Genomic DNA, 27,621 nt, shown 5'->3' with positions numbered 1-27,621 from the left:
AGTCCCCGGGGCTGCAGTTGTCACGACACTGCCGGGCTGGCAGCCGCCTGGGCACCCAGTTGGCTCTGGAGGAATACAACTGAAATGGTCCACCGCAAAGTCCGTGTGTGCAGTGGACGGCAGGCCAGTGCCCTGGAGGGAGCAGGACCGAGAAGGGGTCCTAGCAGGAAGAGGTGGCCGAAGACGCAGCCGAGGGTCCCACTGTGCAGGAGCTGTTGGCAGAGCTTTGCTGGGTCTAGCAGCTCCCCAGTGCAGATGGCTGACCCACCTTCTGGGTCTAGCAGCTCCCCAGTGCAGATGGCTGACCCACCTTCTGGGTCTAGCAGCTCCCCAGTGCAGATGACTAACCCACCTTCTGGGTCTAGCAGCTCCCCAGTGCAGATGGCTAACCCACCTTCTGGGTCTAGCAGCTCCCCAGTGCAGATGGCTAACCCACCTTTGCTGGGTCTAGCAGCTCCCCAGTGCAGATGGCTAACCCACCTTTGCTGGGTCTAGCAGGTTCCCCAGTGCAGATGGCTAACCCACCTTTGCTGGGTCTAGCAGCTCCCCAGTGCAGATGGCTAACCCACCTTTGCTGGGTCTAGCAGGTTCCCCAGTGCAGATGGCTAACCCACCTTTGCTGGGTCTAGCAGCTCCCCAGTGCAGATGGCTAACCCACCTTTGCTGGGTCTAGCAGCTCCCCAGTGCAGATGGCTAACCCACCTTTGCTGGGTCTAGCAGGTTCCCCAGTGCAGATGGCTAACCCACCTTTGCTGGGTCTAGCAGCTCCCCAGTGCAGATGGCTAACCCACCTTTGCTGGGTCTAGCAGGCTCCCCAGTGCAGATGGCTAACCCACCTTCTGGGTCTAGCAGCTCCCCAGTGCAGATGGCTGACCCACCTTCTGGGTCTAGCAGCTCCCCAGTGCAGATGGCTGACCCACCTTCTGGGTCTAGCAGCTCCCCAGTGCAGATGGCTGACCCACCTTCTGGGTCTAGCAGCTCCCCAGTGCAGATGGCTAACCCACCTTTGCTGGGTCTAGCAGCTCCCCAGTGCAGATGGCTAACCCACCTTTGCTGGGTCTAGCAGCTCCCCAGTGCAGATGGCTAACCCACCTTTGCTGGGTCTAGCAGGCTCCCCAGTGCAGATGGCTAACCCACCTTCTGGGTCTAGCAGCTCCCCAGTGCAGATGGCTAACCCACCTTCTGGGTCTAGCAGCTCCCCAGTGCAGATGGCTAACCCACCTTTGCTGGGTCTAGCAGCTCCCCAGTGCAGATGGCTAACCCACCTTTGCTGGGTCTAGCAGCTCCCCAGTGCAGATGGCTAACCCACCTTTGCTGGGTCTAGCAGCTCCCCAGTGCAGATGGCTAACCCACCTTTGCTGGGTCTAGCAGGCTCCCCAGTGCAGATGGCTAACCCACCTTCTGGGTCTAGCAGCTCCCCAGTGCAGATGGCTAACCCACCTTCTGGGAAGCCTTCACGTAGCGGGCAGAGCCCCGGAGGCGGCAGCAGCGGTGACAGCCCTGGCTGGGAATCTCTCTAATTCACCTGAGCTGCAGGAACCTCGTGCTCCACAATGGCTAGCACTAGTGAGCAGGGCAGCCTAGAGCTTACCCACCGACTCTGGTGCCAGCCATCCTGCTGGTCACCTGCCAAGCAAGATAAAGAAAGAGTCCGGGGTGAACGACATCAGCCTTTGCCATCTCTAACAGGTGTTTTAGTCAGCTTTTCAGTGCTGTGAACGTACACCCTATGAGAACAATGTGGGGGGAAAGTTTATCAGGGGCTTGTGGTTTCAGAGAATTCAGTCAATGGATGGCCCAGTGCATAGCTCTTGGACAAAGATGAGGCAAACATGGCATCAGGGTTAGTGAAGAAAATCAGCTCAGTTCATGGCGGGGAGGAAAGAGAGGGAGGAGCAAGGGGAGAGAGAGGGAGGGAGGGAGGGGAGAGAGGGAGAGGAGAGAGGGAGGGAGGGGAGACAGAGGGAGGGGAGAGAGAACATGAATATGTCTACTCTCCTCACCAGGGACAAAACGTAAGTCCCAGAGGCACAGGCCCCAGTGACCCACCTCATCCAGAAACTTCCCACCTGCCTACAGTTATGACCCGGTTAATCCATTTCAGCAGATTAATTCACTGATTAGGTTACACTTCTCCTAATATCATTTCACTTCTGAATGTTCTTACATCATCTCATACCTGAGCTGTTGGGGGACACCGCATATCTGAACCAGAACATTCTGCCCCTGGCCCATCTCATAGAGCAGAATACATTTGGTCCATTTCCGAGAGTCCCATGGTATAACATTCCTGCATTGCCCAGAAGTACCAGCCCCAAATCTCATGGGACTCGAAGCAAATTCAAGGATGTTTTCTCTTGTAAAAATCCAAAGCAGGTGGGGGATCCAAGATGGTGGACTAGAGGGAGACTGCGTTCCTTGTCGCTCAGTAACTCTGGTTTCAAGCAGAGGAAATATTTCTTGATGAGTCAGTTTTTGCTGCTTATCGATTCCCTGCTGTTTACCCCATTTGTCTGCCGTGATGACCTGCAGTCTGCCAGCACATTGACGCCTTTTTTGAGTGCAGATTGCTCACTGTCAGGCACCTATCATCCGACATTTGCCTGCCTCTCGCCTGTCCATCGCCTGCCTTACACCTATCATCACCCAACGCATAAGGTTCACCTCCCGATTGTCCAAACAAACTGATCGCCGACCACCAGTGGAGCACCAGTTGCCTGCTGTTGCCTGGAAGTTCACTGTTACAGTACCTGCAGGTTTGATTACACGTGGCTGCCGCCATTTTGAGACAACAGCCAGGCCCCGTAGGACCCCTGGCCAGACTGACTGAGCCCTGTCTCCAGGATCCCTCAGCCCGACCGATCACTCCCTGCCTCTGGGGCACTCACACTGACTGACTGCTCCCTGCCACCAGGACCCCCAGACCAACTGACTGTGCCCTATCACCGGGACCCCAGACCAACTGATTGCACCTGGCCTCCAGGATCCCACAACGACAACAAACACACTGGACCTCCAGGACCCCTGCCTGACCAACCACATCCCACCTCCAGGACCTCCAGCTGACCACGTCCACACCCTGAGCTGCAGCTCCCCATTTGCCAACACATTTAGAAGCCAGAGCAGCCATCTTGGATAATCCTGGAAGCTGCAGCTCCGATCTTTGGGTGAGGCAAATCCCATCCTGAGACACCTGCTGGAGACTTTAAGCTCATTGTCAGGTACCTCTCATGCATCAGGCTACTGAACACTGGGAGGTTTCATTACTATATGACTGTTATACTGTAGATTTTCTTTTTTCTCCTTATAGAAAAAATTTGTTTTTATTTCTTTACTTTTCTTGCTCTCTTTTCCTTTTGTTTACCTCTTCCCTCAGAGTCTCTTTCTCCCTTTTTTGCATGCTAACATCCAATTTCTTTTGATTACACTCTCACCCTTTCTATTATCTAGAACTTCTATATAATCTTTTCTTATCCCATTAACAGCCACACTCTACATCCCTCTGCATCCTCTTTGTCCTCCATTAGAAACTGCAGACCTTATTGCAAATCTGTTTGTTTTACTGAAGATAATATTTGAACTCATTCTGTTTATTATGACAATATTGTTATTGTCCTCATAGGGGCTATTTGGTCTAGGATTGCATAGTGTCTGAATTGGGCACTGCTAATATTGATCTCCCCTTAAAGAAAGGGTTTTGGAAACCTATAGGGCTACTATAAGCCTATAGGGGAAAATCTGCAATACCCCAGATCTGCACTGCTAGAGGATAAGATACATGAACAACATGAAAAAAAAATAAGGAAAGAAAATGATCCAAACAAATCTAGATTCTATATTAATAGAACCAGTGATAGTATGTTAGAAGAAATGTCAGAAAAGGACTTCAGATTATACATGATTAAGATGATTTGTGAAGCAAAGGATGAGATAAGAGAGCAAATGCAGGCAATGAATGATAATGCCAATAAGCTGAAAGAGCAACTGCAGGAAGCAAAAGATCATTTCAACAAACAGATAGAGATGCTCAAAAAAAACCAAAAGGAAATCCTTGAAATGAAGGAAAAAATAAACCAAATAAAAAACTCAATGGAAAGCATCACCAACAGATTAGACCACTTGGAAGACAGAACCTCAGACAATGAAGACAATATATTTAATCTTGAAAATAAAGTTGCCCAAACAGAGAAGATGGTAAGAAATCATGAACAGAATCTCCAAGAACTATGGGACAGCATGAAAAGATCAAATTTAAGAATTATTGGGATTGAGGAAGGCACAGAGATACAAACCAAGGGAATGAACAACCTATTCAATAAAATAATATCAGAAAATTTCCCAAGCCTGAAGAATGAAATGGAAAATCAAATACAAGAGGCTTACAGAACACCAAATGCACAAAATCACAACAGGTCCACACCAAGGCACATTATAATGAAAATGCCTAACAATCAAAATAAAGATAGGATTTTGAAGGCCGTGAGAGAAAAGCATCAGATTACATATAGGGGGAGACCAATACGGATAGCAGCCGACTTCTCAACCCAGACTCTAAAAGCTAGAAGGGCCTGGAACAACATATTTCAAGCTCTGAAAGAACATGGTTGCCAACCAAGAATCCTATACCCAGCAAAACTAACCTTCAGATTTGAAGATGAAATAAAATCCTTCCGTGATAAACAAAAGGTAAAAGAATTTACAAAAAGAAAGCCTGCGCTACAGAATATTCTTAGCAAAATATTCCAGGAGGAGGAAATGAAAAACAACAATGTAGGTCAGCAAAGGGAGGAAATACCTTAAAGGAAAATCCATTCAAAGGAGAAACTAAGTCAAGTTAAAAACCAAAAATAAGCCCAAATGACTGGGAATACAAATCATATCTCAATAACAACCCTGAACGTTAATGGCCTAAACTCATCAATCAAAAGACATAGACTGGCAGAATGGATTAAAAAGAAAGACCCAACAATATGCTGCCTGCAAGAGACTCATCTCATAGAAAAACACATCCACAAACTAAAGGTGAAAGGATGGGAAAAAACCTACCACGCACATGGACTCAGTAAAAAAGCGGGGGTTTCCATCCTTATATCAGATAAAGTGGACTTCAAGCCAAAGTTAGTCAGAAGGGATAAAAAAGGACATTTCATACTGCTTAAGGGAACCATAAATCAGGAAGATATAACGAGGGTAAATATTTATGCCCCAAACAATGGTGCATCCCTGTATATCAAACAAATCCTTCTCAGTTTCAGGAATCAAATAGAACACAACACAATAATTCTGGGTGACTTAAACACACCGCTGTCATCACTAGATAGATCTTCCAAACAAAAATCAAACAAAGAAACCATAGAACTCAATAACACAATCAATAACCTAGATTTAATAGACATATATAGAATATTCCATCCATCAACGAGCAGAATCACTTTCTTCTCAGTAGCGCATGGAACCTTCTCGAAAATAGACCATATGTTATGCCACAAAGCAGCCCTCAGGAAATGCAAAAAAATAGAGATACTGCCTTGTATTCTATCAGATCATAATGGACTGAGAGTAGAAATCAATGACAAAATAAAAACAGAAATTACTCCAACACCTGGAGACTAAATAGTATGCTATTGAATGAAACATGGATAACAGAAAACATCAGGGAGGAGATAAAAAAATTCTTAGAGGTCAATGAGAATGATGATACAACATATCAAAATCTCTGGGACACTATGAAGGCGGTACTAAGAGGAAAATTCATTGCATGGAGCGCATTCCAGAAAAGAATGAAAAGTCAACAACTAAATGACCTAACATTACAGCTCAAAGCCCTAGAAAAAGAAGAACAGAATAACAGCAAAAGTAGTAGAAGACAGGAGATAATTAAAATCAGAGCTGAAATCAACGAAATTGAAACAAAAGAAACAATTCAAAAAATTGACAAAACAAAAAGTTGGTTCTTTGAGAAAGTAAACAAAATATACAAACCCTTAGCCACACTAACAAAGAGAAGGAGAGAGAAAACAAAAATAACTAAAATTCATGATGAAAAAGGAAATATCACAACAGACACCACTGAGATAACATAATGAGAAGCTACTTTGAAAATCTGTATTCCAACAAAATAGAATCTACCGAAGACATTGACAAATTTCTAGAGACATATGCTCCTCCCAAACTGAACCAGGAGGACATACACAATTTAAACAGATCAATATCAAGCAATGAAATAGAAGAAGCCATTAAAAACCTACCATCCAAGAAAAGCCCAGGACCAGACGGATTCTCAGCCAAGTTCTACAAGACCTTCAAAGAAGAACTCATTCCAGTATTTCTCAAAGTATTCCAGGAAATAGAAAAAGAGGGTACCCTACCGAACTCATTCTAAGAAGCTAATATCACCCTCATACCCAAACCAGGAAAAGACACATTAAGGAAAGAAAAATTTTGACCAATATCCTTGATGAATATAGATGCAAAGATCCTTAACAAAATATTGGCAAACCGTATCCAAAAACATATTAAGAAAATCGTGCACAACGATCAAGTGGGGTTCATCCCTGAAATGCAAGGATGTTTTAACATCCATAAATCAATAAACGTAATCCATCATGTCAACAGACTTAAGGATAAGAATCATATGGTTATTTCAATTGATGCAGAAAAAGTGTTCGACAAAATACAACACCCTTTCATGCTCAAAACACTAGAAAAAATAGGGAAAGTAGGAACATACCTGAACATTGTAAAGGCTATTTATGCTAAGCCCACAGCCAACATCATTCTTAATGGAGAAAAACTGAAACCATTTCCTTTAAAAACGGGAATAAGACAGGGATGTCCTCTTTCACCACTTCTATTCAACATTGTCCTTGAAACTCTAGCCAGAGCAATTAGGCAGACTAAAGAAATTAAAGGGATACATATAGGAAAAGAGGAACTTAAGCTGTCACTATTTGCTGATGACATGATTCTATATTTAGAGGATCCAAAAAACTCCTCCAGAAAACTTCTAGACCTCATCAATGAATTCAGCAAAATAGCAGGATATAAAATCAACACACATAAATCTAAAGCATTTTTATATGCAAGCGATGAAACATCTGAAAGGGAAATGAGGAAAACAACTCCATTTGCAATAGCCTCAAAAAAATAAAATAAAATACTTGGGCATCAATCTAATCAAAGAGGTAAAAGATCTCTACAATGAAAACTACAAAACATTGAAGAAAGAAATTGAGAAAGACCTTAGAAGATGGAAAGATCTCCCATGTTCTTGGATAGGCAGAATTAATATTGTCAAAATGGCCATACTACCAAAAGTGCTATACAGATTCAATGCAATTCCAATTAAAATCCCAATGATGTACCTTACAGAAACAGAGCAAGCAATCATGAAATTCATCTGGAAAAAATAAGAAACCCAGAATAGCTAAAACAATCTTTAGCAGGAAGAATGAAGCAGGGGGTATCGCAATACCAGAACTTCAACTCTACTACAAAGCAATAGTAACAAAAACAGCATGATATTGGCACCAAAATAGACAGGTAGATCAATGGTACAGAATAGAGGACATGGACACAAACCCAAATAAATACAATTTTCTCATACTAGACAAAGGGGCCAAAAATATGCAATGGAGAAAAGATAGCCTCTTCAACAAATGGTGCTGGGAAAACTAGAAATCCACATGCAACAGAATGAAACTAAACCCATATTTCTCACCATGCACGAAACTAAACTCAAAATGGATTAAGGACCTCGGAATCAGACCAGAGACCTTGCATCTTATAGAAGAAAAAGTAGGTCCAGAGCTTCAACATGTCGGCTTAGGACCAGACTTCCTCAACAGGACTCCCATAGCACAAGAAATAAAAGCAAGAATCAATAACTGGGATAGATTCAAACTAAATAGCTTTCTCTCAGCAAAGGAAACTATCAGCAATGTGAAGAGAGAGCCTACAGAGTGGGAGAATATCTTTGCCACTCATACTTCAGATAGAGCACTAATTTCCAGAATATATAAAGAACTCAAAAAACTCTACACGAAGAATACAAATAACCCAATCAACAAATGGGCTAAGGATATGAACAGATGCTTCACAGAAGAAGATCTACAAAGTAATCAACAAACATATGAAAAAATGTTCACCATCTTTAGTAATAAGAGAAATGCAAATCAAAACTACACTAAGATTCCATCTCACCCCAATTAGAATGGTGATTATCAAGAACACAAGCAACAATAGGTGTTGGAGAGGATGTGGGGAAAAAGGTACACTCATACATTGCTGGTGGGACTGCAAATTAGTGCAGCCACTCTGGAAAGCAGTGTGGAGATTCCTTAGAAAAATTGGAATAGAACCACCATTTGACCCAGCTATCCCACTCCTTGGCCTGTACCCAAAGGACTTAAAATCAGCATACTACAGAGATACAGCCACATCAATGTTCATAGCTGCTCAATTCACAATAGCCAGACTGTGGAACCAACCTAGATGTCCTTCAATTGATGAATGGATAAAGAAACTGTGGTATATATACACAATGGAATATTACTCAGCCATAAAGAATAATAAAATTATGGCATTTGCAGGCAAATGGATGAAATTGGAGAATATCATGCTAAGTGAGATAAGCCAATCTCAAAAATCCAAAAGGCAAATGATCTCACTGATAAGTGGATGATGACACATAATGGGGGTGGGAAGAGGGCAAGAATGGAGGAAGGAGGGACTGTATAGAGGGAAAAGAGGAGTGGGAGGGGTACGGGGAAGGAAAAAATAACAGAATGAATCAAACACCATTACCCTATGTAAATGTATGACTATGCAAATGGTATGCTGTTAACTCCATGTACACTCAGAAACAACATGTATCCCATTTGTTTACAATAAAAATAAATTTTAAAAAAAAATCCAAAGCAAGTCACATGTGTCCAATACATAATGGCATACAGTAAACGTTTGCATTCCAAACAGGAGAACTAGGGGCACAGAAGGGAGGGATGGGAACAAATCAAGACTGAAATTCAGCTGGGCAAACAAGCCCTGAAGCTCCTTCTCCAGGATCTGGCACGTGACATCATAATGTCCTCTCCAGAGGGCTTGTGCAGGTCCATCACTGGCCTTGCAGGCTGCAGCACACAGTCTCTCTCTGCTTGTTTCTACTCTGTACCTGCTGCTTCCCTCACCACATATCCCACGGCACTGGCATCTCCATCTCAGGACTCCCGCTGTGGCTGAGGCCTTTCTCACATCTCCACACATGCCCCCTCAGGGGCTGCCTACAGGGAGTCCAACCCTGCTTCACTTTGCCTGGCTTCCCAGGCCTGCCTCTGAAATCCTGTTGGAAGCTCCCTCGACCCCCGACTCCAGCAACCTGCATTCCTGCAGAACCAGCACCATGTGCTCACACCCAGTTCTGCACCATCTCAAGCAGTAGCCAAGCCTCCTGGGACCTTGACTGCAGTTGCCTCTGAGTGCCTGGGTGGCTGAGCACAGTGAAAAATCTTCCTAGCCCCCCCCAGTACAAGCAGGATGCCCTCCATGCTCTCTTATCAAAGGAATTCTTACTTTTATACCTTTGAGCCTGAGACGGGTGTGGGGCTGCCAATCCCTGACGTGCTCTCAAGCTATCTTTGATAAATTTTTCTGGGTAAAGCACTTAGCATCTCTTTAGTGGCTGTAATCTCTTAAGCAACCACAACTTCCTTGCCTCTGGTTTTGCTTGCACTTTTCTGGTCCAATTGCAAGTTTTTAAAACCTTTATTCCATTTTCTACTCCTGATTATCAGAGTAAACTTAGCTAAAAGATTCCAGCAATACTCATGTGACTGCCTAATATTGTGCTGCCTTAAAATTTCCTCCAGTTTAATTAGCACATCACCTTAAAATTCAAACTTGCAGGTCTCAGAACACAAGAAAAATGCAAGCAACTTAGCTGGACTATAACACGAATGGCATCAAGTACAATTTCCAATAGCCTCCGCAACCTCATCAGCCCACAGTTCATTGTCCAAAGTACTATGGGCATTCTGGTCTTTGGTTCCCACCAGAATCCTCTCAGTCTCTGCTTACATCACTAAACTTTCCAGATTCCTCGCCCTGCAAACCAGCTCCAAATGTGTCGGGGTTTCGGCCGGACCCCTGGCCCTAGGTGTGGCAAGGCTAAGATGGCGCCTGGCAGTGAGCCAGAGCAGTTAACTTTTGCACAAACAACTGACATTATTTTGAGGAAGTTCCAGGGATTGGCTAAGCTCCCTGATGGACAGTACAGGTCCACTATATGCCTGCCTTCGCTGCCTGTATCTGTTAATGCTCTCCCCTCGTGCGAAAATGCTGATTGGTTACAAGTACTGTATATATTGGAGTATAAGTTCCTCAAAGAGAGGAACAAAGGAAGAACTGGGAGGATGGGGGTGCGCGCAATAAAAGGGCCGAAAAGAACCAGGTGTCGTGTCTCTCTGCGGGCAGGGAGCGCGACAAGTGGTGCCGGAACCCGGGAGCCAAAGAGCAATAATTTTTCACAGACAAGGGTAAGTTAAGTGGTAAGTAATAAAGTAATAAAATAATAAAGCAATAAAGTAATAAAGTAAGTAAGGCTAGAAAGCCCGGTAACAGAGAAATATTAATAGGCTTTAAGCCCGGTAGCAGAGAAATATTAATAGGCTTTAAGCCCGGTAGCAGAGAAATATTAATAGGCTTTAAGCCCGGTAGCAGAGAAATATTAATAGGCTTTAAGCCCGGTAGCAGAGAAATATTAATAGGCTTTAAGCCCGGTAGCAGAGAAATATTAATAGGCTTTAAGCCCGGTAGCAGAGAAATATTAATAGGCTTTAAGCCCGGTAGCAGAGAAATATTAATAGGCTTTAAGCCCGGTAGCAGAGAAATATTAATAGGCTTTAAGCCCGGTAGCAGAGAAATATTAATAGGCTTTAAGCCCGGTAGCAGAGAAATATTAATAGGCTTTAAGCCCGGTAGCAGAGAAATATTAATAGGCTTTAAGCCCGGTAGCAGAGAAATATTAATAGGCTTTAAGCCCGGTAGCAGAGAAATATTAATAGGCTTTAAGCCCGGTAGCAGAGAAAGATTAATAGGCTGAAAGCCCGGTAAAAGTTCACAGAAGGCAGGTTCGTTGCCCGGTAAAATTAGTTAGTTTCAATTTATGAAGTGGTACCAAACTGTGTGTGTGGTGTGTTATTTTTGTGTTTGTTGTGTGGCTTGTTTGTGTGCTCGGAGCTCTTAGTGCTGTAAGATTTAATCATAGGAACAGAACTGTCTAAAACTAAAATACAACAGCCTCTTAGGGAGTTGCTAAAAAGTCATGGAATGTTCCACAGTGGGAACATAAAATAGTAGCCATAGTCCCCACAAGTATTGGGAGATAATTGTTTCATAATTTTCTACATTCAAACCTAACCTGATTTCTCAACCAGGTAAAAAAGGGTTAAAAAGTCCTGGGTGATCCTCCCTCCCCCTGCCACATTGGAATGTAACTACAGCGTCTCAAGGAGAAAAGGGGGGTAACCTAAAGATAAGAAGAAAAGAAGAAAAAAAAGTGTCCGTTTTAAATTCCTGGGCCGCTACATAAAACTGACTTATTCTTCAGGATTCTTGTTTTGTTTTGTTTTTTTCTTTAATGCTGTATTTTTGAGCTCATAATTTTAATCCTACATACCTCGGTTAATGATTTTATTTTTGATCAGTTCTATTTTTTATTCAACTGAAGTTTTTTAAACAGCTGTTTCATTGCAATGAACATTCACCTATAAATTACAAGGCCTTTGATTTTGTGTTATTTGTATGTCGTACTGTCTGGTGTTATGTCTTATCTGCATCAAAACTGAGCGCTCTTAAAATTAAAATTTAAAAATGGATCCAAATACTTTTATTCACGTGATTTAAAAGGGTTCAATTTAAATTGGGTAAACTAATAAAAGTAAAATATTTTTAAAAATAACTTACAAGTCTCCAGGTTGTCAAACTAATGAAATGTTAATGTTAAACAATGTCTAATATCAATTGCTTCTAGGACTTTTCTTCAACAGGAAAGAGGCAACGGATCCTGTTCAGGACACTTGTCTGATATCTTGGTTTTTATAAAATAAATAAATTGGAGTTAACATGTATGGGATTACTCAAATGTGTTTGTAGAGACGTCTGGTTAATTTACAAAGTTAAAATGCTAATTGTTAAATAACATCAGGTACTCTTAACTCCTTTTATTCCATGGGGTATCATACTTAAACCTTATTGGTGTTCTCATAGGATGGTAAATAAAAGGGTTTAAAATTGCTTTGTGTCATCACTAAACTAAAAACAAGGTTACTAAAAGTTATGTCCTAACAAGTAGAATTCTATATACATAGGGTCCCAAAAGTTTCAACTGTGTTTCAATTAAGAGTACTATAAACAACAATATATTTAATCTTATTAAAATAGGGTGACTTATTTAAATTCAAAAATTTCATAAGAGTTGTTTCAAAATGTAAACAAAAAGGGGTCAACAAATAGGAAAGAGAAAATAAAAGGTTCTGGGTTTAAAAATGTATTTAATAAAAAGGAAAACAAAATGTTTCTGGATAAAAAAGTCTGTGTGTAACAAAGGGCAAGTTTCAACAAGTCTGTGTGTAACTAAGTTGGTTGTGTGTATGTAAAACAGCTAAAGCTATTTAAGGTTTTTCCTAAGGTAAAATACTAATGTTCTGATATAAGCCAAAGTTTAATCTATATGGTAAAATGACATGGTAAAATGACAAGGATTTCTTAGAAACACCAATTCATTCTTAACTTTGTGTCTCTTAAGTTTTATTAAAAATAGGGGTTTATACAATTATGGTTAAGCAACTGTTAAAAATTTGTACTACGTTATAAAGTCTAAATTTTTCTTTAAAAACTAAAATTGGTAAGAACCAATTCCTCACTAAAATTAAAATAACTCTAACCACAGATGTACCTTATAACCCACAAAAACAAGGTATTGTTGAACATACACATCTCACCCTCAAAAATGTTCTTTATAAACAAAAAGGGGGAATAGAGGAGACCTTCAGGTCCCCTAAAGATAAACTTTCTCTTTGTCTCTTTGTTTGGGGTTTTTTTCTAACTCTGGGTAATAAGGGTAACCCGGTGCTTTACTGGAGCTGCGGCTCAGTTTGTGTGCTTCCACGGAATAAATTAACTTACTACCTCTTTTTAGTCTCTTAGGAGGAACAGTTCAACTATGTAACAAAACAACTGCTTCTCTCAATTGTACTTCAGATTTGTGCTATCTCTCAATGTTAAAATGCTTGTAGGTTCCTGCTGGCAGACTTAATGTGTGTTCCTACCTTCCTACCAGTCCCAGTCTCTGTTACAGATGCAAAATTGCCAGTGTTGCTATCAAGAAACAGGAGAGAATTTGACATCACAGCGGCTATGGTCACTGCAATAGTGGTTTCTGCAACAGCAGCACTAGCAACTGCCAAACCTACAGCAACAGCAGTCAATCACTTGGCCAAAAATATAGCTACAGCCTTACAGACTAAAGAGACCCTAAACCAACATCTAACAGCAGGCATACTCCTTATGAACCAGCGAGTGGACTTACTTCAAGAACATATGGACATCTTACAAGAACTGTTAAACGTGGGATGTATTTATCGTCTGACGGGACTGTGCGTTACACCTGTAGCTTACCATAACCTTAGCTATGCAACAAACTTGTCTAGAATCTTGTCTGCTCAGCTACAAACAAACTGGTCTTATACATTTGATATCTTACTGCTATTCTTAGATCTCAAATTGTTAGTCTCTATGCTACTAGAGTTAATGTAGCCCCTATGTCCAAAGTGCTAAGTTGGCTATCCTCTTCTTTCAGTTTTGTAAAACAATGGGCAGGTATGGGAGCCTTTTGTATGTTCATGGTTATTACTGTTGTCTTCCTCACACGCTTTATCATGCACATACGCCGAGATCAAGCTAGAGATCGTATCATTTTCCATCAGGCCATGGCTGCCCTAGAGGCCGGCAGTTCCCCACAAGTATGGCTCACGATGCTGGATCGCTAGCCAGACGGGTAAGGAAGGAGGTGACCACTGTACCGACCTAAGACAGGAGCTGTAGCATGCTCTACAGTTATCCGATGACGGGTAAGGACGGTGGTTGACCACTCCGCCTAAGACAGGCACGGTCCCGAGCTTTCCTTTTCTTTTTAAAAGAGAAAAGGGGGAACTGTCGGGGTTTCGGCCGGACCCCTGGCCCTAGGTGTGGCAAGGCTAAGATGGCGCCTGGCAGTGAGCCAGAGCAGTTAACTTTTGCACAAACAACTGACATTATTTTGAGGAAGTTCCAGGGATTGGCTAAGCTCCCTGATGGACAGTACAGGTCCACTATATGCCTGCCTTCGCTGCCTGTATCTGTTAATGCTCTCCCCTCGTGCGAAAATGCTGATTGGTTACAAGTACTGTATATATTGGAGTATAAGTTCCTCAAAGAGAGGAACAAAGGAAGAACTGGGAGGATGGGGGTGCGCGCAATAAAAGGGCCGAAAAGAACCAGGTGTCGTGTCTCTCTGCGGGCAGGGAGCGCGACACAAATGCTTTTGGACGACACGGTCAGGTGAGTCTCAGCAACAGCCCCACTTCTACTGAGAAGCCCCACTTCTACCATTTGTTCTAGTCAGTCTCACATTGCTGTGACCTAAAGGCCTGATGAGAAAACTTGGAGGAAAATTTTATTTTGGTTCATGGTCTCAGGGGTTCAGTCCATGGACAGCTGATTCCAGGGCTCTGGGCCAAGGAGAACCAAACCAGCATGGCTGAAGGGCATGGTAGTGGGAAGCAGGACACGACACCAGGAGGCAGAAACAGCCGCACTCACCAGGGGCAAAATGAACACCAAAGGAACACCCCTAGTGACCTACTTCCCCCAGTCCCACCCCACCTGCCAACAATTACTGACCAGTTAATCCAAATTAGTGGACCAATGCAAATTAGGGGACTCACTTAATCTAGTCACCTTGCCTTTGAACATTCTTGCATTGCCTCACATCAGTTTTGGGGGGACACCTCATATCTAAACCATAATAGATGCAAAGCCCAAGAAAATGTCAAAAGAGCCAATTGGCACAGGTAGTGAACATTCCCTGTCGTCCAAGCAGGTGGTATTTTCATATTAATACTTTTTTGCATTTGCTATAAGGATAATTTTTAATTTTTGTCTAGTAACGGGCTACTTGTAATGTTCAAATTTCCTCATCTTCCTGTTCATGTTCTCTCTTTCACTTTCTACTTTACCCATTTTTCTGAATGTTGTAATTTTTCTCTTGCTGTCTTTTCTCTCTTACCGTTTCTTAACTTTTTAGTTTATTCAATGTTAGTTTTGCCCATCCATTCCTATAGTGCATAATGTAGGTTTTACTTGGTTTTACTTTATTTCTGTATCTGCCTCGTGCTGGTTGGTATTTGCTGCTCTTTCTGCATGGTGCTGGGGATCAAGCTTGAGCTACACTCCCAGCCCAGGGAAGAGAGAAATCACTTTCCACCCATGACCCAGCCCTGCTTAAACCTTGGTAAGTACCTCAACTTAAAGAGCAGGGGAGATGAAAGCCCCCAGCTGATGAACTGGCCCCAAGCAGGCACTGGCAGGGGGGATCCTGAACCTTGATCCTGGTCACCCACTCCCAGCATCAGCAGAGAGAAACAGCAAAGATGGCAGACTCTGCAAGGGACTTTGGTGTGGGTCACTTCCACACCTTTCAGACCACACACGATGGACAGGTCTATAGGGGAAACCAAGTCAGCATTCCCCATATACTCTGCTGCCCACAGCTCAACTGCCTCAAGTACCAGAGGGTCCCCACTCTTGGGATACCTAGAGAGAAAGCAGAGCCCTCAGTTTCTTCCCCAGTATGCCCTGTCAAAACCGACTCATCACAGCCCCAAAACAAGAGGGAAACGTGCCCTGAAGCCCGTTGGAGTGAAACTCAACACCACAACAGTCATCTTGGGGAGATGACTCCCCCTACAAGAGAGGGGCCCAAGAGATGGCCAAATCTCAACACGGAAATAAGGACTGTGAAAAAACGGGGCAACATGATTCCAGAAGTTCTGAACACTACTGAGTGATGTGAAGGACATCGAAATGGACAAGGTGCAACATCATTCAAAATGATGATGTTCGAGAGGACCAACAAATCCCAAAAGCATACAAATAAACAGCTCAATGAATCAGGGAAGACACCACAGGATGTGAAAGATCAAGTCAACAAAGATTCGGAAATACCTTGGAAATTCGTCATTAAGTCCAGCTCAGTTGTGAGCTTCACCAATAGACTAGATCAAACAGGAGAAAGAATATTAGCCCTTGAAGAGAGGTAGGGAACTAACACATTCAGGCAGTAAGAAAAATAAAAAATGAACTTAATAGGAGATTCAAGATGGCAGACTAGAGGGAGGCTGCATTCCTTGTTGCTCCGTAACTCCGGTTTCAAGCAGAGGATATCTGTTTCTTGGTGAGGTAGTTTTGGCTGCTTATCGATCCCCTGCTGTATGCCCCATTTGTCTGCTGTGATCACCTGCAGTCTGCCAGCATTTAGACACTTTTTGAGTGCAGATCACTGTCAGGCGCCTATCATCTGCCATTTGCCTGCCTCTCACCTGTCCATCGCTTGCCTCTCACCTATCCATCATCCACCACCCGAGGTTCACCTCGGATCACCCACAGCAGTCAGCAAACTGATCGCTGACCGCCAGTGGAGCGCCAGCTGCCTGCTGTTGCCTGGAAGTTCACAGTCATAGTCCTGCAGGTTTGAGACAACAGCCAGGCCCTGTAGGAACCCTGGCCAGACTGACTGAGCCCCGTCTCCAGGATCCCTCGGCCTGACTGATCTCTCCCTGCCTCTGGGGCCCTCATGTAGACTGACTGCTCCCTGCCACCAGGACCCCCAGACCGACTGACTGTGCCCTATCACCAGGATCCCCAGCTTACTGATCGCACCCCACCTCCAGGACCTCCAGCTGACCACGTCCACACCCTGAGCTGCAGCTCCCCATTTGCCAACACATTTGGAAACCAGAGCAGCCATCTTGGATAATCCTGGAAGCCGTAGCTCCGATCTTTAGGTGGGGCAAATCCCATCCTGAGACGCCTGCTGGAGACTTGAAGCTCATTGTCAGAAAAGGTTTTGGAAACCAATAGGGTCACTATAAGCCTATGGGGGGAAACTACAATACCCCAGATCTGCACTGCTAGAGGAGAGGATACATGAACAACATGGAAAAACAAGGGAAGAAAATGATCCAAACAAATCTAGATTCTATATTAATAGAATCCAGTGACAGCATGGTAGAAGAAATGTCAGAAAAGGACTTCAGATTATATATGATTAAGATGATTTGTGAAGCAAAGGATGAGATAAGAGAGCAAATGCAGGCAATGAAAGATCATACCAATAAGCAGTTGAAAGAGCAACTGCAGGAAGCAAAAGATCATTTCAACAAACAGATAGAGATGCTCAAAAAAAAAAAAAAAAAAAAAGGAAATCCTTGAAATGAAGGAAAAAAATAAACCAAATAAAAAACTCAATGGAAAGCATCACCAAGAGACTAGACCACTTGGAAGACAGAACCTCAGACAATGAAGACAATATATTTAATCTTGAAAATGGTTGCCCAAACAGAGAAGATGGTAAGAAATCATGAACAGAATCTCCAAGAACTATGGGACAGCATGAAAAGACCAAATTTAAGAATTATTGGGATTGAGGAAGGCACAGAGATACAAACCAAAGGAATGAACAACCTATTCAATAAAATAATATCAGAAATTTTCCCAAGCCTGAAGAATGAAATGGAAAATCAAACACAAGAGGCTTACAGAACACCAAATGCACAAAATCACAACAGATCCACACCAAGGCACATTATAATGAAAATACCTAACACACAAAATAAAGATAGGATTTTGAAGGCTGTGAGAGAAAAGCATCAGATTACATATATGGGGAAACCAATATGGATATCAGCAGATTTCTCAGCCCAGACTCTAAAAGCTAGAAGGGCTTTTAAAAAAAAGCTGGACCAACATATTTCAAGTTCTGAAAGAACATGGTTGCCAACCAAGAATCCTATACCCAGTAAAACTGACCTTCAGATTTGAAGATGAAATAAAATCCTTCCATGATAAACAAAAGGTAAAAGAACTTACAAATAGAAAGCCTGCGCTACAGAATGTTCTCAACAAAATATTCCATGAGGAGGAAATGAAAAACAACAATGGAGGTCAGCAAAGGGAGGAACTACCTTAAAGGAAAATCCATTCAAAGGAGAAACTAAGTCAAGTTAAAAACCAAAAGTAAGCCCAAATGACTGGGAATACAAATCATATCTCAATAATAACCCTGAACATTATTGGCCTAAACTCATCAATCAAAAGACATAGACTGGCAGAATGGATTAAAAAGAAAGACCCAACAATATGCTGCCTGCAAGAGACTCATCTCATAGAAAAACACATCCACAAACTAAAGGTGAAAGGATGGGAAAAAACCTACCACGCACATGGACTCAGTAAAAAAGCGGGGGTTTCCATCCTTATATCAGATAAAGTGGACTTCCAGCCAAAGTTAGTCAGAAGGGATAAAGAAGGACATTTCATACTGCTTAAGGGAACCATAAATCAGGAGGACACAACGAGCGTAAATATTTATGCCCCAAACAATGGTGCATCCCTGTACATCAAACAAATCCTTCTCAATTTCAGGAATCACATAGACCACAACACAATAATTCTGGGTGACTTAAACACACCGCTGTTCCCACTGGATAGATCTTCCAAACAAAAACTACACAAAGAAACCATAGAACTCAATAACACAATCAATAACCTAGACTTAACAGACATATATAGGATATTCCAACCATCAATGAGCGGATTCACTTTCTTCTCAGCAGCACATGGAACTTTCTCAAAAATAGACCTTAAAAAAAATAGACCTTATGCCACAAAGCAGCCCTTAGGAAATGCAAAAAATAGAGATACTGCCTTGTGTTCTATCAGAACTTAATATACAGCATTAAAAAACCCAGCGTTCAAATCTTAGGAAGAGAGGAGAGAGTCAAGCTATTCAGGAGAAACCCTATTCACTAAATGGCAGAAATCTTCCTAAATCTTGTGAGTGATAAGGACACTGGGTGGATTTAGAACCCCAAATAGATATGACCAGAGAAGAACTTCTCCATGTCACTGTAGTTAAACTTAAATACAGAATAAAGACTATTCAGAACTTCAAGAAAGAAACACTAGGTCACTGACAAGGTCACTTCCAATGGCAAACCCATCAGAATAATTCAGACTATTCAGCAGAAATTCTAAAGGCTAGGAGGGTGGGGAATGACATACTTCAATCTTTGAAAGACAATAATTTCCAACCTAGATTACCATATCCAACAAAATTATCATTCAGAATTGTAAAAGTAAATGCTTTCCAAGAAAAGCATAAACTGAAAGAATCATGATTACTAAACCATCATGACAAAAGATACCGAAAGTAATCCTATGGGCAAATGAGGAAGCGAGAAAAATACAAGCCAAGAGCACAGGAAAAAATGGGTCTCAGCAAAAGAAGATAAACCAAAGTGTTTCAGTGGATGAGCAAGGGAGAAAGAAATAAACACACAATATTCACAGAATCAAAGAGAAACAAAAGGATGCGAATTTGTACATATCTTTCAATAACACTGAATGTAAGTAATATGAATTCTCCAAATAAAAGAGGCAGATGAGCTGGCTCAGAGGCAGAGACATCTGCAGCCTGACAGCCAAGGGTAAAGAGCGATATTATAACCAAATGGAATCCAACAGCAAGCAGGAGTAGCTAGATTCATTGCACAATGGAAACTTCAAGCCAAAAGCAGCCAGAAAATAAAAAGAAACTCAGTACATCTTGGTAAAGTGAACCATCCAGCAAGAAGATACACAACATCTCCATTTCCCTCCCCTCGGCCCTTCACCCCCACCCCTTTCCCTTCACGGAGCCGGCTCTGGGGCATGCTCAGCCCTGTGAGGAGGCCGGAGACTGGAAGCTGGACTTGGGAGGTGCCCTCCGCTCCCAGATCACGTACCACCCCAGTGGTACCACCCCGCGTCTCGGCCCCTGCCTCCGCGCCCACCAGGCTCGACCCCAGGACCAGATTTCTCCTCGGACTCTACCATCCCCACCCCTTTGGCCCCACCCCACAACCCCCACCTCCCCATCATCTCCTCTTCTATGGTCCCCCCACCCCCATGTCCTCCCTCCCGGCCTTCCCTGGGCCTTCCCCACTACCTCTTCCTCAGATCCAGGCCCTCAAATCACCAAGGGTGGTTCTCCCTCCAGGAAAAGGGGAGGAGAGACCAGGACCAGAGTTGCGCAGCCGCTGCCTAGACGGGCTCAGGAGCCTTTCTCAGGGACCTCCCTGCCCACATCCTGGGGCTTTGACCCCTTCCCAAGCTCCTGGAACTGCCCTTCCTTCCCCCGCCACCCCCTCAGGCGATCCTCGCATGGAGGAACACCTTGCTGTCGTGTACGAGAGGCTGAAACAAGAGCTTCCCACCCTCTTCCTTCACTCCCATGACTATTCTCCCTTCACCGGATGTGGAATTCATCAGCGAGATTCTGCGCATGCCAACCAAGGGCCGGACATGGTACATTTTGTCACTGGCCCTCAGCCCTTCCTGGCTTGGAACCATTTTGCACAACTTGGGTTGGAGGTTCTGCAGCTGACCTGCCACCCTGAGAATTGGCCCTACAGGCCTGCTGGAGGCTCACAGGACTTCCCATTCACATGCTCTTTTTGTGTTTCTACAAGCGTGACAAAGAGGAGCTTTACCGAACCAACTCCGATGCCTACTCCACATTTTACCTGAATTCCAGTGGCCTCATCTGTGGACATCACCTAGACACGCTGATGCCTTCACACTCACCTTCAACGCCTGTGAAGTCTCTGCTGGTGGGAGCCCTGGTGCCCTGGGGCTGTCAGAAGCAGCACCCAGGGTACCTGTGTTCCCAGGTCTGAGCCAGGAACGGGGCGGAAGCAGCACTGAAGGCTTTGCTACGCACAAGAGAAGGAGGCGGAGGTGGCCAAGAGTCTGGGCCGGCTGCTTCCCCTCTTCTCTCCTTCCTTTCCATCTCATGCTGTGTAAAGCTGCTGTGTAGTTCAACTTGTAAATAATAAAGTAACAATATGGCTGAAAAAAAAGGAGATATGATTGTAAATATACATGCACCAAACACTGAAGCACCCAGTTTTATAAAACGTGCATTATGGGACATAAAGAGAGAGGGTCCCCACCATGGTAACAGTGGGTGACTTCAACACCACACTCACCAAGAGATCATCCAGACCCAAGAAACAGTTCATTACGCCCCAAATCAAAAGGACTTAGCAGACATCTACAAAATATTCCAAGAATAAATGTAAACAATTCTTTACAATCTAAAACCAAAAATCCACAAAATTGTTATTAATTAAATTAAAACTACTTTCTCTGTCCCTCTTATAAAATGGCTGTATGAGAACAAAAACTAAAATATGGCAAAGATTTGGGGAAAGGAAGGCTTACATCACTGGTGGGAAGGTCCACTAGTGCAGTCACTATGGAAAGCAGTACGGAGGTTCTCCAAACAGAGCCATCGTGTGCCAGCCCAGCACTCACCCTGGGAGTCAAGGTCAACGTCGGAGAGGCCCACACACATGCTTGTCGTGGTGAGTCACTGGGGGTGCGGTGGAACCCGCCCAGGATGAAGGGGGAAGAAAACGTGTGATACATGCACCACGGAGTATCGCGCAGCCACGAAGAATGACAAAAGATGTCTGCAGGAAACTGGGTGGAACTGGAAGTCGTCAGTGAAAGCAGCCTCTGTAAGAACCATATTTTCCCTCCTGTGGAATCTTTGACGAAACAAAGTGAAACCACCACTAAGAAAACACAGGACCTGAGGGCATTGCAGCTGGATTCTATCAAACACTCAGAAACCAACAGGAACACCCAGAACTGAAGAAGAAGGAAGAAGGAAGAAAAGGAGAAGGAAGAAGGAGAAGAGGGAGGAAGAAGGAAACGAAGGAGAAGAGGGAGGAGAAAAGGGAGGAGAAGGAGGGAGAAGGAGGAGGAAGGAGGAGGAGGAGGAGAAGAAGGAGGAGGAGGAGAAGGAGGAGGAGGAGGAGAAGAAGGAGGAGGAGGAGAAGGAGGAGGAGGAGGAGAAGGAGGAGGAGGAGAAGGAGGAGGAGGAGAAGGAGGAGGAAGAGAAGGAGGAGGAGGAGAAGGAGAAGAAGGAGAAGGAGAAGGAGAAGAAGAAGAAGAAGAAGATGATGAAGATTCAGGTTTCTTCCCAGCTCATTCTAGGGAGCACGAGATTGCCCGGGTGCGTCAGGCAGAAGCAGACAGCCACCGGCCGGCGCCCCCATGAACACGAACAGCGATCCTCAGCGCGGGTCGACTCCGCACCACAGCAAAACCCTGCACCACGACCCTGGGTCCGTCCAGGGGCAAGCAGGAGCCTTCAAATCGGAATCTTCAGAGTCCGTCGTGTTTCGGACACAAACCGAGCGGCGGAGCGCGATGCCACCGCTCCCTCTAGGCTCCGCCTCTGCCTACCGCCCTCCGGGATGTCCAGCAAGGCGCCGCCCAGCTCGCCCGCGGCCCGCATCCCTCCTCTTGCAGAATCTCACCTGCCTCGTGGGACTTGAGTCCTCGGGCCCCACCTGCCGAGCTCCCACGAAGAAGGGCCGGCCCAGGGACAGGGAGACCCAGGGATGGGGAGGCCCAGGGACGGGGAGGCTCAGGGATGGGGAGGCCCAGGGAAGGGGAGCAGGGACTGTGCCCTGGGTCGGATGGGGTACCGTCCAGCCGGTCTGTCTGTCTGCTCATCAGAAAAACGCAAGACCAGGCCGGGAGAAGAGCGTGCCGCCCGGACAGAGCACCAGGAAGCCTTCAGTCACCACGCAAGGGGCCGCGGACCCCGCTCTGCAACGTCTGCGGGAGGGCACCTCCACCCGCCTTCCAGCAGCGAGGCCCCTCCCGGGAGGGCAGGCGCCGCCAGTGCGCCCATGGACCTGAGAACTCGTCCAACAGACGACCCAGACCACCCACGGGTTCTCCCGGGACGTGTCCCAGCGGTGGCGAGAAAGGCCATTATGCCCCACAAGGGCTCCCTGCAGTGCCTGGGAGGCAAGCGCTCTGGATCCTGCCTCCTCCTTGTGTGTTCTGGTCAGGAGAACCAGCCACAACTCAGAGCTGGACGTGGTGGCACTCGCCTGTGATCCCAGCAGCCGGAGAGGCTGAGGCAGGAGGATTGCAAGTTCAAAGCCAGCCTCAGCAATGGAGAGGCGCTACGCAACTCAGTGAGGCCCTGTCTCTAAATAAAATACTAAACAGGGCTGGGGACGTGGCTCAGTGGGCGAGTGCCCCTGAATTCAATCCCTGGACCACCTCCCCAAAAAAAAGAAGGCGAAGGCGACTCCGCCTGCAGGTCGGAGTCCTCTCAGACAAGGAGTGTGGGGACGCCGTCCCCCTGGCCCAGGGCTGGCCTAGGCATGACCAGCTCTGGCCCCACCTCTCCCCCCACAGCCGTCTGGGCAGATGGCAGGTGGAGGTCACCCAGCAGGGACGGGCTTCCCGTGGGACCTTGCAGGACACCTGCCTTGCCCTGCACCCCACCCTCACTCCCGGCTCTTCCTGAGCCTCCCTCTGGAGATCTCTAGATGGACCTGCAGACACGGGCTCAGCATCTGAGGCTCAGCTCAGAAAGGCGCTGCCATCCTGCCCCAGAGCAGCCTGGACCTCTCCAGAGCGAGGGTCTTCCCATGGGGGTCAGGCGACACCCGAGGAGGACGGAAGGAGCTACCTCAACAGCCTTACCGTAGAGCCGGCTTCCCGCCTCGACTCCTCCTTGGGGGAGGCTGCACCTCCAGGGGATCCAGTGCTGGCTACTAAGCAGTCTGTGCCGAGGGCGACGCCAGGGACAGCTGTCCCTAGCGAAGCCACGGCAGAGCCACGGGGCTGACCTGCGGAGCCGAGGAAGGAACCTTGGTCATTTCCATCCCCGGGCCTGCACCAACGTCCCCAGGGCCCTTCTCAGGAGCTGAGCGGGGGCTTGTGCGACGGTGGGCACCTCTGTGTCACGTGCAGTGGACTGTCACACCGAGCACTCCCCAAGAACAGCCCTGGGCTGGCTCACCGTGCAAGGAGGACTTACCAAAATCAAACACGCCTGCGTGTCTGGTGCGTGGCGGCGGTGGTGAACCCTGCGGGCGAGAAGGCAGAGGGCTGCCATTCCAAGAAACGCAGGTATCAAAACAGGGCCCAGGCCAGGTGCTCTCCTGCTCGCATACCTGGTCCTGGACGTGAAGGAGCCGTGCTGGGTGGCCATCCCGGTGATGAGCGAGGACACTTCTCAATGCAGGGGGTCGGCATGGGCGCACAGAGAGGACAGACGGACAGTGCTGGCCGCTCACTGGGCTGTGGGCTCTGGGCATGACCCAGTGTTGAGTGTCGGTGGCTGAGACCCCCACACGGTGTCTAATGCTAGGCAACATCAGGGAAGAGCGTCTGCTTGAAGAGGAAGGGAGCTGCCGGGCCGTCCATAGACACCCAGCCCGTCCTGGGTGGATCCTGCGGTGCTGGCGGCAGAGAGCCCAGGCTGCGCCAGCCCAGGCCGAGGCTGCAGAGAGGCTGCTTCCCTTAGGCAAGGCCCAGCCCAGTTCATTCTCAACACACTCCATCCGCACAACTCAAAAGCGGGCGTGGGCACCATCCGGGGCCAAGACAGATAAGGAGCAACACAGACTCATGCCACACCTGGACTTGGCCCCGTCCGGTGCCGAACCGTGGGAGTAACCACAAAATCAGGAGAAACACAGCCACCTCGAATCCCTGGAGGGACAGGCAGGAAAGGCAGCCAGGCGGAAAGACCCGAGGAGACACCTGCGCTGCAGCCTGCAGATGCCACGTGCTGACAAGCATGGAGACCCACGGGATCCGCGAGCCCACCTAACCGGCAAAGCGAGACCATCACCAACTGTACAGCAACTCCAGGCACGAACTCTGGGACCGAGAGCCCGACAGCTGAGAGCAAGCAAGCAGCTTCAAGAAAACAAGCCAGTGCGCCCTCAGAAAGAGACGGAGCCAAAACCCGGAAAGCCAAACAAATCCTTGAGCTGAAAAATGCACTCAGCAAACTTAACAATATGACGGAAGACATCAGTCGCAAAACAGATGAGACAAAGAACCAGTGGTCTCAGACGGGCTGTTTGAAATGTGCACCAGGAGGAAAACACGCGAAGTAGAGAGCCTGCGGGAACCCTGTGACAGCCGGGAAATACCCGGAGGGCGAGGGAAGCTCAGGGCCAAGGGGAAGAGAGCTCATTCACAGGGACAGTAACAGAAAAGGTCCCCAAACGAGAAAAGGCTGCACATACGCTGGTACAGGAAAGTCAAGATCAGATCCGACTCGACCCAAGCCACCCCGAGACTCGTCGTTGCTGGGCAGACAGGTGTCAAACAGCAGAAGACAATAGGTGTTGCCACGTCTTGGCAGATTCGGGGCAGACACCTTCTAGGCTGGAGGCAGGGGGACAAGGTCTTCAACGCTAAGGGAAGACGGCAAACCAGGAAAACGGCGCTCGGCAAAGCCACCCCGCGAGAACCAAGGAGAGAGCCAGTCCTTCAGCTTTGAGTGAGAACATCTGTTCCCACCAGGCCCATCATAAATGCTCCCGGGAGGTGGACCGGATAGAGAGGTCGAGGGGAACGCACGGTGCCTTTGCCACCATGCAAACCAGAACGCAGCAGCAAGGTGGACTTGGAACGCCATGCCAACACGTGGATGAACTTGGTGATGAACGAGCAACGGGCCAAGGTTAATTCAAGGAAGCTGAAAATTTCCCTGGAAGAAATGAAAATGGAAAGCGGACGTCAGAACCCAGGGGACAAGTCAAAGCAGCTCCAGGAAGGAAACCGGTAGCAATCCACACCTGCAATGACAAGGCAGAAGGACCTCAGACCACCATGTGCCACAAGGAGGGAGAACAAAGCCAGAGGACGGAGGGCAAGAGCCGGGGCAGAAGCAGATCAGAGACCCAGAGCAGAGCGTTCAGCGACTCCAGGAGCCGATTTAAAAGATGTTGAAAAACCGACCAGAAGTCCAGTGAGTGGACATTCCTGTACTTCGGTCTACGAGGCCAGGGAGACTGGGATGCGAAGACGGAACAGGACAGCGCAGGAGAGCACGCGACAGGCCAGCGTTCCCTTAACTGGATGCACAACCCCGCCCCAGGTTCTGGAAACCCCACGCTGCCGCGATGGACGATTCACCGTCAGCAAGCGCTCCACCCCAGGGTGCCGGGCGTCCACAGAGGCAGGTCCGCAGGCGCAGCTCCTGAACTAACAGGTTCAGCACGCGGCCCACGACCACCCCAAACACAAGCTCACGGGGTGTCGGTAACTCTCAACACCCTCACAGCGAGGTAGGCGCCACAGCGCAGCACCACACGACAAGGCCACGCTGAACGGGGACGGCTGGACGCCTTACGAGACCTGGAGCAAGACAAGGACACCACGTCCTGGTTCACTCAGCACAGCCCCGCAGGTCCCAGCCAGGACCGTCAGGCTAGGGAAATGAAGAAAGGGCGTCCAAATCGAAGTTCAAGCGCCACTCTGCAGGTAACACGATGTTGTACACAGAAAACCCCACAATTCTTAGGATGATTTCAGCAAATTGCAGGATACAAAAATCAATATACAAAAATCAGGAGTGTTGCTATATGCCGATACTGAATTATCTGAAGAAAAAAAAATAATCAAGAATGCAATCCCATCTATAACTGCAAAATACCTAGGAACGAATTCAACCCAAGAGGTGAAAGCTCTACTATGAAATTATACAACATTTGTGAATAAAATAGAGATAACGCAAAAGAGACATCCAATGTTCACGAATTAAAGAAACTGCCAAAATACAAACCCAAAGAAGTCTTCAGATTGTATGCGATCCCTATCAAAACGTCAATGACTTTTGTTTTTTGTACAAAGGACTGACCCCAGGGGCACTTAACCACTAAGCCACCTCCCCAGCCCTTTTTATTTTGAGACAGGGTCTCAAGAAATTGCTTAGGACCTCATTTATTGCCTAGGCTGGCCTCGAATTTGCCATCCTCCCATCTCAGCCTCCCAGGAAACTGGAATTATAGGCATGCACTGTGCCCAACTCAAGGACTTTTTCATAGAACTAAAAAAAATCCTGAAATTTATATAGAAGGACAATACACTCTAAATGGGAAAAAAAAAAAAAAAAAAAAAAAAAAAAAAAAAAAGGCTGAGCAAAAAGACTAACTCTGGAGGCATTACACAACCCAACTTCAAACTTACTATGAAGTTACAGGACCCAAACAGCGTGGTACCGGCACAAACAGACCAGGGAACAGAACAAAGTGCTGGATTTAGACCTGCCCTCTGTAGCCAGCTTACCCGTAACAGTGCCTGAGGACAGGCCTCAGAGACAGGACAGTCTTTTTTAATAAACTGTGCTGGGGAAACTGGATATAATCACCTCAAAATGGATTAGAAACTGCATGAAGTTTCCAAGACCAAAACCGCTTCAAGAAAACC

At 46.2% G+C, this 27,621-nt stretch overlaps 1 pseudogene; it reads left to right on the top strand.

Annotated features, from left to right (window-relative positions):
• The window catches only part of LOC124966224 (uncharacterized protein C6orf136 homolog), a 35,071-nt pseudogene extending 14,039 nt beyond the window's left edge, over nt 1-21,032 (top strand).
• The last annotated feature ends 6,589 nt before the right edge of the window (nt 21,033-27,621 follow it).

This window comes from Sciurus carolinensis, chromosome 16, assembly GCF_902686445.1.
Source record: "Sciurus carolinensis chromosome 16, mSciCar1.2, whole genome shotgun sequence".
In the NCBI taxonomy this organism is placed as follows: domain Eukaryota; kingdom Metazoa; phylum Chordata; class Mammalia; order Rodentia; family Sciuridae; genus Sciurus; species Sciurus carolinensis.
The sequence above is the reverse complement of the archived record's forward strand: the minus strand, read 5'-3'. Positions and strand labels throughout refer to the sequence as shown.